Here is a 16,641-nt window from a genome sequence, read left to right as displayed (position 1 = left end):
CTCTCTCTTTGGCAAGTCAAGTCAGATGGTTGTTGGCTAAGGAGTTTTCTATGTTCTCTTTATTTCCTTGTTATGATAATTAATTAATATCGGTTAAATTTCCAGATGAAACTATTGTAGTTGGTTTTAATGTCGTTTATGTTGTCCATTTCCCATTTACATATGATAATAATTTATGTAAATAATTCTCAGTTAAGTCACTTCAATGTGTGCCATAATTTCTCTTCTTATTGCTCTTTCTTGTTTTCTTTTTGATAGTTTTACCAATTCCGAACTTAGCTCTGAAGAATCTGACAAAAGCATCAGGAGTGCAAAGATAAAACCTAACATGGTTGCTGCCCCAAGGAAGCTTATAGCACTTGTGGAAGCACGCTAGTGTAGAATAGTGGATAATATGTTGGAATTCAAGCGAAGAAGGCTCTGCTTTGGATCAGCCTTGAGCACTTATCAATTCTGTGACTCTAGACAGGCTTCTTACCCTCTATAAGCCCCAGTTTCTTCTTAAAAGTGAGGGTAACAGTTCCTGTAGCACTACCCCACTGGATTGTTTTGTAGCTGAAGTGAAATAGGGTCCATGGAGCTCTTTGAAGACCTTAAAGTCAGTCAATCAGTTGACCAGCATTTATTAAGCATTTACTATATGCCAGGCACAGTTCTAAGTTCTGGGGATATAAAGAAAGATAAAGACACATCAGTTTTCATTACTCTAATCATAATAATTTACATAAGCAGAGTGTGCAGGTGAATAAAATAAAAGGGGGAGAGAGAAGGAGGGAGAAGATGAGTTTCACACAAAGCTGCAGAAGAACTTGAGGAGGATAAGTTTTTCACCTGGGCAATCGGTAAGATTCAGGAAGGCAGAGAAGCCTGCCTTATGATTGGAATGTGAGCCCCTCTGAACACTGAAAGCTCCAGAAGGCAGGGGCTGTTTCCTTTTTGGGGGAGGGTCTTAATATCCCCAGTGCCTAACAGAGTGCTTGGGACATAGGTGGTGAAGAAGTATTTGTTAATTGATTGATAGAATGTAAACTCCTTTGGGAGAAGGATTGTTTCGTTTTTACCTTTATACTCTATCACTAGCAGAATCCCTGGTCCATAGAAAGAGCTTCATTAAACCATACTGAATATAACTATCTTGAAGGACAAAAGAAGAGAAGGATTATGATGGGGGAGACGAGGATAGCAAGGGTTCCCTGCACTGGGCATGGTTCAGTGAAGGTGGTGAAAGCTGGTTGAGATCACGATACAGCTAGCAGCTCAATTTGTAGGAAAATGCAGAATCTGTTAAGGAAAGTAAATGTGAATGATACTCAGAAACGTCTTTTAGGTCTTTCCCCAGTCTTCCTTCTTTTTTCTTCAGCCACACTCCAGTCATTTCATAGTTATACAATTGATTGATTGATTCATTCATAAAAAGGGCAAGGTGGTGTAGTAGGAGGGAGCCTGGATATGGAGTCAGAGGCCTTGGACTGGTAACCCAGTTCTGCTAGTTACTGCCCAGGTGACCTTGAGCAAGTTAGTACATCTCAGTGGTCTTTAGTTTCTTTGTCTATAAAGCACAGGCATTGGACTGCCAGGACTGAAGCCGGTGGCTCTGAGTGGATTCCCCTTCTTGGTGTAACTTTCCTTGGCTTACTTTTACCCCTAGCCTATCAGCCTATTCCCCATTTCTGTGTGTAAATGGGGTGCCTAAGGATGTTTGCACCCACTTCAAACAGTCTCAGCTCCAGATTGATACAGAGATAACTCCCACAGTGTTGGCCTCCCATTTACTGCCTTTGCCCACGGTAGAAAAACAGGTCAGTGACAAATTTAGGACTTAATTCCATCAGGCAGGCTGGAAGGGCGCCAGCGTGTCAGTACACCTCCCCTGGAGTCTTCTTTACCCAGCTACCTCACAGCAGACACACTCTCAATGTCCTCTCCTCCACACACAGCAGGGGGAAATCTCCCACGTGTACCGAGCCATGATGCTTTAAACTCATATTTCCCCTAGGGCCCTGTATTCAGATCAGAGAGCAGATCCACTTGTGGGATGGTGAATCTCATCCAAACCTCAGGCTGGACTTTCTCCATGACCATTCTATGTTCTTTGCAAGCAAGGGAAGAGGGGTATGGACAGAGAAAAAGACCAGAGAGACACATGCCTGGAGTGGGGGAAGGTTATGTGGCAATTGAGGGCCCTCAAAAGCATGTCATATGCATCAGAGCTTAGAAGTGGACAGATTCAATTATGGGGGGATGGGACAGAAAAGGGTTCTGTTTCACTCCAGAAGATTGAACTACTATAAGATCAATGGGTTGAAGTTGCAAAGGAACAAATTTAGACCTGATGTGAAGAAAAAATCCTTTAACCATTAGAGCTATTGATAAATCAGCCAACCAATCAGCAAGTATTAATTAAGGATCTACTATACGCCAGGTGCTATTCTAGGCACTGGGGATGTAAGTACAAAGATGAGACAGTCCCTGATAGAGTTTACATTCCATTTGATACAGAATGACCTTCCTCAGAAGGTGGCGGGTTTCTCCTACTGGGGGAGTCTTCAGTTAAAGCTTGGATGATCATCTGTTATAAAAGGAATATATGATAGGAATTCTTTTTCTGGGCATGATTAGACCGATGGCTTTTGAGGTCCCGTCCAACCCTGAACCTCCGTTCTTCTGTGTCTAATCTCATCGTGGAAGACCTTGCCTCTTTGGCCTTAGTTTTTTAGCTGTAACATAAAGGGGTGGGACTTTGCAAGCTGAGGAGCTTCCTTCAGCTCTAAATATGTGATTCTAGGATCCTATGAGTCACCAAGAAGATCCCATAAGTGGGCCGAGCTTGAGGTAACAACAATGAAGGAGACAAGAAATGCGTGATGAAGGGAACACAGTTCCATCCAAGACAGCAGTTACACACCAGCCATCATTCCAACTGGCTCTGCTGCCTCAGTGCTGCTGCTCAGCTCTTAGCTGTGTCTCATACTCAGACCTTTCATTTTCCTGCCTTCCCCTCCTTCACCCCCACTTCTTCACCAAAACTTCTCTGGTTTTGGTTCCTTTATCTCAAATCCATGTAAGAGTGGCCTTCCTCACCACACATAGTAAAACAGCGATACAGAGCCCCTCCTGCCAGTAACCCCTTCCATTTGTTAGTCTTGACTGGACATTAACCATCCCTCCCTGCCTCTGATGGGGGAATCTAGAATTCCCCATTCCACCCTGCCCCTTAGTCCTACTCCATTCCCAGTTGTGGTGGGGCCTTCTCCTCCATGCTCCTTCCCCTGCAGAGCACACGCTCGGATGTATTCCTAGGATTCTTGGGCCTTGCCACCCACCCTGCTGCACCCTCAGAACTTCTGGGCTTTTCCATTCACCCTGCATATATGTATGCATGCATGCATGTATGCATGTATGGATGTAAATGTATACACACATATATGTATAGATTGATATGGATAGATCTATCTATATCACCCTTTGTACATATATCTATGCACTCCACATATATATATATATATATATAATATATGCACACATACACAAACACACACACATATATATGCACATATAAATACAAGTATATTTTTTATATATATTGTCTCCCCTGATTAGAATCAAGAGCATGGGTGGTTTCTTTTCTTCTCTGTCCCTGCACCTAGCACCATAGTGCTTTGCAGTATAATACTTTAGACATACTTTTTCATTCATTCATTCATTCATTCATTCATTCAAGATATTTCAAACATAGATTCAAACCACTCGTCAGGTGTATTATTGTGGGGATTCTTTTTTGGGCATGAGATGGACCAGGTGGCTGCTGAGTTCTCTTCCAACTCAAAAATTATTTCATTCTTGAATCCCCATCTCTCATTTTCTCCAGTTTTACCCCAGCTTCCTCCTCTGTATGGTCTGATTATTGAATTAATTAAACAACAAAAACAACAAGCCATGGTTTACAAGGGTGACTGTCATCCTAGGGAAGTGGGATCCTGTGGCAACTCTCCCTGATCAGAGGAGACATGGGCACCACTGCCCCCTACCCTCTTTGTCCTGACCCATGAGTGTCCAGGGGCTGCAAACACAAACGACAGAGAGAATGCGTAATTGGCAAATGCTTGCTTCAGCCCACCTGCGGAGGGTACATAGGGACCTCTCCTCCATGGCACAGGGCTTGATGGGTTCTGTGTTCTAAGAAGGTCATTCAAATCATCTGCATGTCATCATGCCTCTTCATTTGAATTTGAGAGCTTAAACTTTGCTCAGCTCATGAGCCGGGAAATCACACCTCCAGCACACTGAATACATTTTTTGGAGGTTAGGAGTTGGACTTGCAACCATACCTGTGTGGGGAGCACTCCCCATGGAGCCCTCGCTGTGGGGACTCTCTACGAACTGGTGCAGAGCAGTGACTCCTCTCCACGTACAGTCTTTGGAAGTTGTCCTGGAGCACAGAGGGGCGGTGACTTTCCTTTGGTCACATTGCTTATATTTTAGAGTCAGGACCGAATGTGCTGTTCTTATCAAAGAAGTAGGAGGGTTGAGCTAGATTTATGTTGAAGGTCTCTTCCAGCTATAAATCTGTGATCCCCAGAGCTCTTCAAAGACTTCTGGGAGGCTCAGCCTGCGGGACTGTACCATCTTAGCATGAGTGAGGGCTTAGGTCTGGGGTTCGGGACAACACCAGGGACCATGAACACAATGTGTACTTGTGGGAAGGAGTAGGGGAAATCCTAGGGAAGACCAAGAAAGGCAGGGCTCAGGGAAATCTCTTCTTTAAGAAGAGGTCATGGATGGGGGCTTGGGTGCTCATCAAAGCCTGGGGGACTGACAGGGAGGAATAAGAACTGGAGATGCTGATTCCAGAAAGTCTAAAACAAATGCAGTTTTTGAAACCCATTCCAGTTACTTGAAATTAATAACCGATCTCACGATTCTCCCCGACAGAAGTCAGTTGGCTGGGCCTAAAGGCAAGTTGTAGTATAGTAGTGGGTCAGTCAGACAAAATGAGGAAGAACTGAAGCAAAGCAAGGTCAAATTCAAGGTAAGCGTGTAGGGAGGACCAATGTCGACTGAGAACAGCCCACTCCATCATTGGCTACCTATGCACCCTCAGGCACATTGTTTCCTGTCTCTGGGCCTCTGCTTTCTCATCTTAAAATCAAGATGTTAAATTAGATGATCTCCGAGATTCCTACAAGCTCTAAAACTATGACGTAGGATAGCCAGGTGGGGCAGTGGATAGAATACTGGGCCTGGATTCAGGAAGATCTGACTTCACATCCAGCCTTAGACACTTACTAGCTGTGCAATTCTGGGTGAGTTAATTTTTGGCTGCTTCTCTTTCTTCATCTATAAAATGAACATAATAGCAGCACCAATGTTGCTGTGAGAATAAAAACAGATAATATTTGTGGAGTACTTTGCTATAGAAATTGCCAACTGTTATTAGTATTCTCTTTCTTTGTAACATTGAAGTATGCTGGTGTTGAGGTAAGCATATATATTTTTTATATTCCATGTTCCAAGTCCATCCTGAGATTATGGATTCTTTACTAGTGATCCCTTTTAGCAAATGGATTTATCACTATTGCCCTAAACACGGCCTCATCCTGCCTCCCCAATTTCTCCATAGCTTTGGGTGTCCTTTGGTTGAAAAACCTTTGAAAGAGGCTAAGAACCAATTACCAACAAGTGGCAGCTGTATTATTAGCCCACAGTACACTCCTATGTCCTAAAATTACAGTTCTAAAATTACCATCCTAGAATTGAGGACAGCAATTAGATTTCAGGTCACCCCCCTCCCTTTTTTCTCCCCTCACTGTCCCGCCTCTAAGAAATAAAATTATCAGCATAGATTTCTATAACAGGGAGAGAGGAACATGTTGGCTTGGTTTCAACTATGGACACGTAAAAATTCAAGCTTGTCTTTTTATAAACACAACAAATATAGAGTATATCTCTATAGAGAGGTCAGTTTTATTTGTGCTGCCTTGTTGAAAGGATTCTAATTGAATCTAGGAATGCAGGGCTGGATCTGAAGTGAAGGGAGCAGTAAGGAAAGAGGAGAAGACTGAAATGGTATAGCCTAATCAGGCTGGATACCCACTGCTCATTCTGAGACTACTTATGGCTATCGTGAATTATACCCAGTAAAAAATAGTTTGGGTAGCTAAGAGAATGTGTTCAGTGAAATCAGTACACTTAATTTACTCCCAGTGAGTATGATAATTTTTCAGCCTTTTGGGAATGAAGAGGAGAGGGAATGTCAAGTTAGATTTGGAATTATGGGGTTACAGATTTAAAACTAGAAGGGACTACAGAGGTCACCTAATCTCATTTTACAGTTCAGGAAACTGAGGATCATGTTGGTTAAGTGACTTGCCCAAAGTCACATGGGTAGCAGGTAGTAAGATATGGGGTTTGAACACAGGTCTTCTAACTCCCAAATTCAGCACTCATTACACTGTAGGGAAACAGAGTTCCAATTCTGGCTTGGTAGATAATGGGGCACAATAATGAAAGCACAGGATTGGCATCAAAGGATCTGGGTTCAAATCCTAGCTCATCCATTTGCTATTTGTGTGAGCTTGGGTCAATCCCATGACCTTTCTCAGCCTCAGTTTCATCATTTTAAAGTGGGGAGTTTGTAGTAGATGGCATCTAAGGTCATTTTTGAGCTCTAAGTCTATGGCCCGATCTGTGTGACCCGGATTTCACCTTTTTGGCTCTCAGTTCCCTTCTTTATGAAAGAAGGAGCTTAGACAAACTGATGGCTAAGATCCCTTGCAGTTCCAAATGGATGATCTGAGTAGGATCAATTGAATGAGAGGATTCTCTTGAAAATCTGCACTAGGTACTGCTGTAGAGTCAGAGGGCTAGGAGCTGTCTGTATCTCCCCCATTGATTCTCTCTTTCTTATGGTCAAGTAATCACTACCAGTGTTAGGCATGATTGCAGGTGACTCAAAAAGACTAACCTGGAAAGAAAGGTGTCAAGTGCTCCTGAGATGTTTGCAGAGATGCTGAGGGGAACAGATGGCAAATCAGAGAAGAGAGCCTCTTCAAAGGCCAGCAGTGACATTTGGAGGAGACTCCAAGGGCCATGCAGAGATCAGCTGACGTTGGGTGGAGGGGGAGAAGAAAGCAAGCCTGCTCCCCTTGAATCAGGCAGATATCCAGCTGAGGTGATGGGAGAGGGAAGGATGATGACTGATTCCGGAAGAGATGGGAGAGACTCCTTGGAGTTCTCCTGGTGTGCTTCGCATCAAGCCTCCACCTTAGAGCGCCCTTGCCTTCCTTCCAGACCCAGCTCAGGCATCTCCTTCTATCGAAGCCCTTCCTGATCCTCTCAATTGTTAGTCTTCCTCCCAAACCATCTCGTATTTAACTGTTGTGTGTGTGTGTGTGTGTGTGTGTGTGTGTGGCTATATTTATTCTCTTTATATTTATGCTGTATTTGTTTAGGTATGAACATGTTTTCTCCTACATAATGGTGATTGTTTCATTCTTTGAAGTTGTATCCCAGAGGCTAGTCCAGTGCCTGACACACACATAATAAATGCTTGTTGACTGATTAATTGAGCTAAAGAACAACCCTGACATCTTTGTGGTTCATCAGCTCAAATCAACGAGCATTTATTAAGTTCCTATGGTGTCAGGCACTGTGCTTTGTGCTGGATCATGTACAATGCAATCCAAAGTCATTTGTTAAGTGCTGACTGAATTCAAGGCACTCTGCTAAGTTCTAGGAACACAGAAACAGAACAACCCCCCTGGACCATGCTGTCTTTTCAGCCTTATCTCATATCTTTCTCTGCCACCGGCACCGTGCTTCAGGCATAGGGTGGATAGAGCTCTGGACTTGGAGTCAGGAGAACTCAAGTTCAATTCTTGCTCTGATACTTGCTAACTCTGTGACTGTGAAAAGTCCCTCTTAGCCTTAGCTTCCTCATCTGCAAAAAAGGGGACAATAGTAGCACCTGTTTCCCAAGGTCATAGTGAGGTTCACATAAGATAGATCATGTGAAGCACTCAGCAAACACCAAGGGCTACATAAATAGGAAGTATTGTTAGTGCATCGAGTTCCTGGCCTTGAAGCCAGGAAGACCCTTGTGCCTCAGACACATACTGGCTATGTCACTTAATCTCTAAGTTCCCTAAACAGCTGTAAGACTGAGTTTCAGAGTATCTACCTATGGAAACATAGATATGGTTAGAAAAAGGCCTTGACTCATGCCATTCTCTGCCCACAGGTAAAATTGTCTGATTTTTGGGCTACAAGGGACTTTGGGTACCATCTGGCGCAATTTCTTCATTTCATTGAAGCCCCAAGAAGGGAGGGTGACTTGCACAAAAGCACATAGGTAGTCATTGGTAGACACAAGTTTTATGACTTCAAATAAAAAAGCTCTTTCCATTATGCTATTCTGTAAAATCTTAAGGTTGGGAGGGGTCTTAAAGGTCATGTGGTTCTCTCTCCAACCCCTTTGTACAAAAGCCTTGATTTTTGCAAGCTTAGAAAGGGTTCTAGCTGATTTGATTGGAGACTAAGCGTCCATTTAAGTTGGAGGGTTTGAGGACTGAGTTTTCATTTACTTCCCTAGCACACTCCATTTCCAGGTCTGCATCAAGGCCTTTCCCTGTCTGCTGTGATTTAAAAACAGACTAAGGCAGTGCTTCAAACGTCCCAATCACCAGCGAATCTTAACTGGTTGTTGTTGGTCTGACGAGGAAAACGTGCTCATTAAGAAAGAAAATTGGAAACCAGAATTCTCTTTTCCATTTTGAATGAAATCGCTCCAGTGCTCTGTTTTTTGGTGGCATTGACAGATATAACTCGTTACTGGTTTGGGAGCTATTAATAACGTGCTATCCTGTGTTACTGACAATGACTGGTTTGTTCCATCATCAGAGTTGGCCAGGGCCCTTCCATTTTGTCCTGCTCATTACCAGGAGGTACCAGAAGCCTGATGGAATTATAATCAGAGAGAGAGGGACCCAACCCAAGCCAACAATATAATAGAACACAACTACCTGGCCTCCACAGGGATCCGATTTATGATTGTGGAGTTCATTAGAACTCTTCACTAATGGCCTGAGCTAATGAAAATCTGCAGGTATTGGCTACAGAGTGGGTCTGTTTCTGCAGAGAGAGCAAGAGCATGGTGTACTGGAAAGAACACCGGATGAAGGGGCAGAGCACTCAGCAAGGTATTAGTAACATATGAGTGCTGGAGCCAATTTGGACTTCTGTTGAGGGCCCTGGATTTGGAATCTGAATACCTGGGTTCAAATCCTGCCTCTGATAATTTACTAGCTGTGCAAGCTTGGGTAAGTTACTGAGTATCATAGAGTATCATAGAAGAGACCTGAAAAGCCTCCTATTTTACAGATGAGGAAACCAACGCCTGTAGAAGTTACTTTACAGATGAGAAAACTGAGGTCTATAGAAGTTAAGTGATTTGCCTAAGTTTATATAGGTAGTAAGTAAGGTAAGATTTGAACTCAGATTCTCTGGATGCAAAGCCAGTGCTTTTCTGCACTGTATTATATACCTTTCTAGGTCAATGTTTCCCTACCTGGAAAATGAAGCAGTCATAGAACCTGAGCTGGAAGGTGCCTCAGAGGCCATGTGTGGTCCGCCAGACTTAGCTGGAGCTGTGATTATAAGCTAGATTATCTCCATGGTCCTTTTGCAATCTAATTCCTCTTTTTCTAATGAAGCTTATGACCTGTAGTGAAGGCAATTTTAGCAACAGGAGATGGAGGGCATTCAGTGGGGGTGTTTAAGGGAAAGGAAGGTGGTAATCTTGTTGATAGTTTTTAAGAATGGCAGAAATTCTCTTGCACCTGACTTTTTAGCTGGGGAGAGACTGGATCGAAGTGAACCATTTAGGCTTGAAGAAGGCTACGGCTGCTTCATGTAGCTCCCTTTCTTTATGACCTTCCAGTATGCTGATTGGCTGGAAAAGCTGGTCATTGAGAAGCATCAAGGTGTCCTCCAACACTGAGCCTCTTGTGTGCTTTGATGGTACTTGGTACCTCCCAGGAGAAGAGACTTCTATTAGCACAGAGAGAGACCAGGATGCTGTAGTTGCATAGATATGTGTCAGACACAGCCCAGGTAGATCCACAATGGTATGGGTGAAAATCTTTGACTTACAACACTTGTCTTTGAGAGTTTGTTATATTATTGTTTTAGTAGTATGCAATTGTCCATATGGACAGCAAATACCTTAACGTTCTCACCTTATTTATTTGGGTCTATACATTTGTAGCACATAGCTATGCCAAGAGTGTAGAAGTGAGTTAAAGACTTGGTGATAATAAAGGCAGTGTATACTTTACAGGGCAGCTAGATGATACAGTGGATAGAGTAAATGTAAACTAATTGTTCTAGATGGTTGTGTAATTTCTATAACTGTTGGATGTATGTTGGCAAAACATGCCCTCTAAATGTATAAAAAGTTCAACTGATAACCAAGGGATTCCAATATTCCAGGGGAACCATGTTTAGTTTTGTGTTGTTGCTATGCTATTACTTCTTTTTCATCTTTTTCAATGGAGTTCAGGTAGAAAAAGGCCAGGGACAAGTCACTATCCTGCTATTATTATTTTATATTATTTATATTCTATTCTACAGATGATTATAGAGATAAAATAACTTGTTTTTTTGTAACTGAATTGAGATGTGAGCCCATCCTCTGTAGACACACTCAAAGCATCCTCAGACTCCAGCAGCACACAGGATGACAATGATGACATCCATCTTGTCCCATTTCCATGATTCCAATGTCTTCTAAGTCTCTATGTTAAAATAATTACTTTTTGTAATTGAATAAAAATTTTAAGATGTAAGCTTCCCTTCAGTTATCCTCAAGACAACTCTAACAGGAGACAGGATGTCAGGGATATTTTATGTCTCACAAAATTCCCACATGATTCTCTTACCTCTATGGATCAACTATATCCAAGTGATCTTGTTCAACTATACTTTCATATATACTTTTTTTCCTCCAATTACACGTTAAAACAATTTTAAACATTTTTTTAAAGTTTTGAATTCCAAATTCTTTCTCCCTCCCTGAGATGATAAGCAATCAGATATAGGTTATACATGTCCAATCGTGTAAAACATTTCCATATTAGTCATGCTTATCACATGCTCTGGGAATAGTGATCAGTTCTCTTCCTCTTTTTTGATGAGGATCTGTTTGTTGTTACATTGGTGTTTGTGGGTGATGGCCGCTATGTTGTGTTAATGTTGCATTTTTTAAAGAATACTTTGCAAATCAGTCATGATCCATTCTGAAAATATACCTCATTCTTCCCATTGGCCTCTGGCTTCAGAAATCCAATAAAGCTCCAAGGTATTTAGCCACAGTTTTCTCTTTGATAGCTTCATGCTCTATGGGCCCTGTTTGGAGCAGAACAAGGTATTTCTGGGTCCTTTGGCCATGAGTTCAGGATTCAATCTCCAACAGTCATTCTCCACCTTCCTTTGGTACGAGTTATGAATTTTAAGCTTCCCAAGTACAAATGACATTTTGATATCACTAGAGGAAGGTTCCATGAGATGAAGGAGCTGGTTAGAAGCTTTCAGTAAAGCCACAGAACTTGATGGCATCCATATTCATCAGGTGATTAATAAGATACTTGGTTGTCCCATCTTCTCTAGAACTTGGATCTATACTTACTTCACTTTAGGAGAGATGTTGACAGATTTATGTCTAGGTAGAACCATAATGGCTTAAATCATCTCCCTCCAAAATGCTAGAGTAGCTAGGTGGCATAGTAGATAGAGTGTTGGGATTGGAGTCAGAAAAACATATCTTTGAGAATTCAAATCTGTCCTCAGATGCTTACTAGCCATGTGACCCTGGGCAAGTCATTTAACCCCATTTATCTCAGTTTCCCCATATGTAAAATGGTCTGGAGAAGGAAATGGCAAACCACTATAGTATCTCTGCTAAAAAAATACCCAGATGAGGTCATGGAGAGTCAGAAACGATTGAAAAATGACTTAACAACAACAGCAACGACAACAACAATAAAATGCTAGCCCTCCATCAATCGTTTGTTACACTATTATTTTAGTAGTATGCAATTGTCCATATGGACAGCAAATACTTTCACATTCTCACCTTATTTATTTGGGTCTATACATTTGTAGCACATAGCTATGCCAAGAGTGTAGAACTGAGTTAAAGACTCGGTGATAATAAAGGCAGCGTGTACTTTACAGGGCAGCTAGATGATACAGTGGATAGAGTGCTGGGCCTGGAGTCAGGAAGACTCATCTTCCTTAATTAAAATCTGGACTCGGACACTTACTAGCTGTATGACCCTGGGCAAATCACTTAACCCTATTTGTCTCAGTTTCCTCATCTGTAAAATGAGCTGGAGAAAGAAATGGCCAACCACTCCAGTATCTTTACCAAGAAAACCCCAAATGGGATCACACAGATTTGGACATGACTGAAGCAACTCAACAATAAAAATGCACCTACTTATATATATGATCTCTCTCCCAATTAAAATTAGGCTTCTTGTAGGCAGGGACTATTTTTCATTTTTATTTGTATCCTCAGTGCTTAGCACAGTGCCTGGCACATAGTAAATGCTTAACGATGCTTGTGGACTGACAAAAAAAAGATAAGGGAGAGAAAGGTTTGGGGAGGATGGTATCATAGTTATATTGACTAGCATATCTAGCTCACTGCATGTCTCTAATCCCAAAGTGTCATCTTCCATGTCCGACTTCTTAAGGCTCCTATTAGCATTTTAAATCCTCTTCAAAGGATCATTTGAATTATTTTATTACACTGCAAAAATTCATAATTCTGGCAAATGAATTTCAATTGAAATATCAATTAACATTGAATGACTTGAAATGGGCTTGGGATCTTTCCTGGGAAAAGTCAGATTAATGAGCTTTTAGCAGTCTTTCTTCCTCTTTCTTTTGACCATTAGCTTTTTCATCTTGCCTGTGATATAAAGTTTCAAGTTACAAAATAAATATCAATATACTCCAGAAACTATGTTCTTAACAGGTCAAATTGTTTCAGATGAAATAGCTATTCACCAACTGGAAGGAACCAAGATCTCCCTGATGTGGATTCTGCATTATTCTGCTTTCTGGTACTATGCAATTCTTGTCTGAGTCTTCTTATGAATTTTACATAATGACCTTTTCTAGTCCAAACAGGTTTTTTTATGTAGACATTAGGCTATTCACCTGCTATCCCTCACGTCACCACATGATCGGGCTACTTCCTTTTCTTGTTACATATGCCTTTGATGGTATCCTTTGCACTATCCCTCAAGCCAAGTCATCCTTGGCAAAATGTTATAGCCCTCTGACCTCCATCAAGCGTCTCTTGTTTAGCATTGAGGACGCCTGAAATTTGGTTTCTTTAGCTGTTCTCTGACTCTCAGCCATACAGCATCTTCCAAGGGACAGTGGTGCTAAAAGAATGGACTTTACATTGAGCAGCTTAGCGTTACTGAAAGTACTCTGCACCTTCCCAAATGCAATTCTGCCATTTATTTTTCCAGTTTATTTTTGGGTCCAGCTCACTGCCTATCTCTCATAAAAGATTTGTGTTTTGGTGTGTTTAATGGATTATCCATCAAACTAAGGAAAAGAAAGACAAACATTTATTAAGCACTTGTTTTGTGCCAGGCACTGTGCTGAATGCTTTGCAAATATTACTGTATTTGAGAGGTTTATAATAATTATGAGTCATAATTTGGAATATTCACATTCTTTATCCACTTAATTTTTCTTATTTGGATGGTTAGACTGGTCTTGTAACTAATACTTTAAACTACAACGGCAAAAATTACCAAGCTTTTAACTCAGGAACTTAAAGTAGTTTTACCATAAGGAAATGGGAGCTACTTTTTTTTTCTGAAATCCATTTTCTTGTTTCCTGTCTCTGTGTAAAAATGAATATGAAAAGACTTAAAACATTCCTCAAGAATGTTTTATGGTGCTTGAAACCATTCACAGCAATATACTCACGTTGGGGAGTTATTTTTCACCTTTGAGTAGCAGTGAGAGAGTAATTACTGAACTGTATCTGTGACCAGTTCAATTTAGACTCCTTTTTAATGCTACCACCAAAAAACAGAATGGCAGGAAAACGTGGGTTTAAAGCCTGTCTCTGACACAGATAAGGTATGTAGCACTAAGTAAGTCACTGAATCTTTCAATGCCTCATGAAACTCTCTCAGAGTATCTGTATAAACACATATGCTTCATTGGGAATGTCCATACTGGGAGTTCCTCATACCAATGAAATTATAGTTCCTGATCCTCCCCCACCCCACCTCCAAAAGTACCACTAACTGCAAAGGAAATGCTGAATTTTAAAGAGACCACCACAGTCTTTTACTGACAGTAAATGGTGATCAGGCTACATCCTAATTCCCTAACTTCAAGCATTTTTACTGTCCAAACTGTCTGGAGGGTGGTCTGAGTTCATGAATTATGCAGCATGGCACAGGCTGCTTGAGCCTGGATCTCCTAAACAGATACCCAACCCCTTGCTCACATTGATTCAGAATGCCACCACAAGACATTTCCATTTCTTCTTAATGTGGTAAGAAACCACTTAGTGGCCTAAGCCACATCTAGGTCTGTGCTCCTTTCTAGAGCTAACAATGTTGAGAAGTTGTTCGAGGATCATCCCCTGAAGCGGGAGCAAAGTGTTTACATGAAGATGGAAAGATTTGAAATCAGCATCATTTAAATGTTAGATGAGACACAGCTCCAGCTTGGCTATGCTAAATGGGATCTGCTTTAGAACAAAAGGGGAGAGGAACGTATTCCTTAAGCCAATACCCCAAACCAGGACAATTGCATGCAGGCTGTGAGTATGATGTCTTTTGATTACTGGAAACGAGCGAGGTATGTTTGTGCAGAATCTTGTGGTCAATAGTGTCCGTTTAAAAGGAGGAAATAACCTTCCTTGAGGTATTGAGTCAAGGGCCTCCACATGATTTTTGTGTTCAGCTCAGCACCATCAGTAGCGATTTGTGGTTTCACCAGGATGTGTCACCAGACTGGATGATTGTATTGAGTATTGTGCAGAGAATTATACAGATCACAGTGTCACAGATCCCAGCCCTTCATGCATTAGTGGATGGTTTGTGGGAGTTGCCGTGATCAGAAAGTCCATCACCTTGTGATGAATAATGAATGTGGACGGGATGGCTTTCCGGCAGCTTGACTTGGAAGGTCCTCAGCCAGCAGACACAAAGCCTGCTCTTGGGATCATGCCTGAAGCCTTTTTCAGCTTGATAAGACCAGAAAAATCATATGTGCCACTGCTGTGGTCACTTCCAAGTCATAAGGAGGCACCTGAGGAGGACTTAAGAACAGCATGGTACTCTGGAAAGAGTGCTGCCCCTGGAGTTAAAGATCCTGGGCTCAAATCTTGCCTCTGGTGCTTACTGCCTGAGTAAATCACTACAACTCCCTGAGCCTCAGTTCCCTCATCTTTAAAAAAGGAGTGCATTGGAATTGAAGTCCCTTCAGCTCTAAATCTATTTATTCTATGGCCTCAGAAAACTGATATTAATAAATAGTTGGTTCTATTTCTTCTGAAGCATAAAAAATGCACATACGCCCATGAGCACATGCATCTTGGATGGCTTATCTCAAGCAGATATTTGGATATCTAGCCTTTCATGATCCTCCCATCTGCTAGCACTTTCCCTCAAAAAAACAATAACCTTATGTTTATATTGTATGTATCATGTATAAAGGTAGTATACCCTGGTGGGTAGAGAGGCAGCTTGGGAGGTAGAAAGACATGTGTCCAAATCTTGTCTCTGACACATATTGGTTGGGTGATCTTGAGCAAGTCACCTAGCCTTTCAACTCCCCTTAGAATCTCCCAGTGTTGTCACACAGCTAATAAGTTTCTGAGGCTGAATTTGAATTCAGGTCTTCCTGACTCCAGGTCTGACTCTCTATCCATTAGGTCACCTGACTGTCCTAAAGTCACTTGACTGCACTTGTCATCTGCTACTTTTAGTTGTCATGATGTATTTAATGAGTCTCTCAAGAATGGGACTATGTCCCACTCCCTATGGCTACCATCATATTTTTATCACCATCTTTCTCTTTTTACCACCACCAATTATGTTCTTTAACTTTCCCAAAATCACTCCACCCAAGATCCAGGTCTCAGTTCGCTTCCTGAATTTGTCCTTATTTGAAATAAAATCTCCCCATGTGCCTTAGGAATTAGTGTTCCCCCCCTCCAGAGCCTACAGTACATTTTTATAAGAAATACAATTTATCTAGGTTTGCAAAGGGCCTTTCTCACAATAAACCTGTGTATTGTGTTTATTATCATTGCCATTTTGCAGATAGATGAGCTGAGATTCAGAGAGGGCTAGTAATTTCCCCATGGACACACGACCAGTGAGTGTACAAGGCAGGGTTTGAACCCGAGTCTCTGCTCACTGTTGGCCTATTATCCATTTGATTGATTACACCATTCTGCCTCTTAACAAATCTGTAATTAGGGATAATTTTTACCTGGATCAAAAATATAGGGGAGTAGTTAGGGAGATGGGAAGAACATGAGGCAGCTTGATGATACAGTGATCATAAGTTGAGGAAGTCTGGGTTCAATTC

The sequence above is a fragment of the Vombatus ursinus genome, unplaced genomic scaffold (genome assembly GCF_900497805.2).
Source record: "Vombatus ursinus unplaced genomic scaffold, bare-nosed wombat genome assembly UNPS02014847.1, whole genome shotgun sequence".
NCBI classification, from domain to species: domain Eukaryota; kingdom Metazoa; phylum Chordata; class Mammalia; order Diprotodontia; family Vombatidae; genus Vombatus; species Vombatus ursinus.
This window is presented reverse-complemented; position numbering follows the sequence as displayed.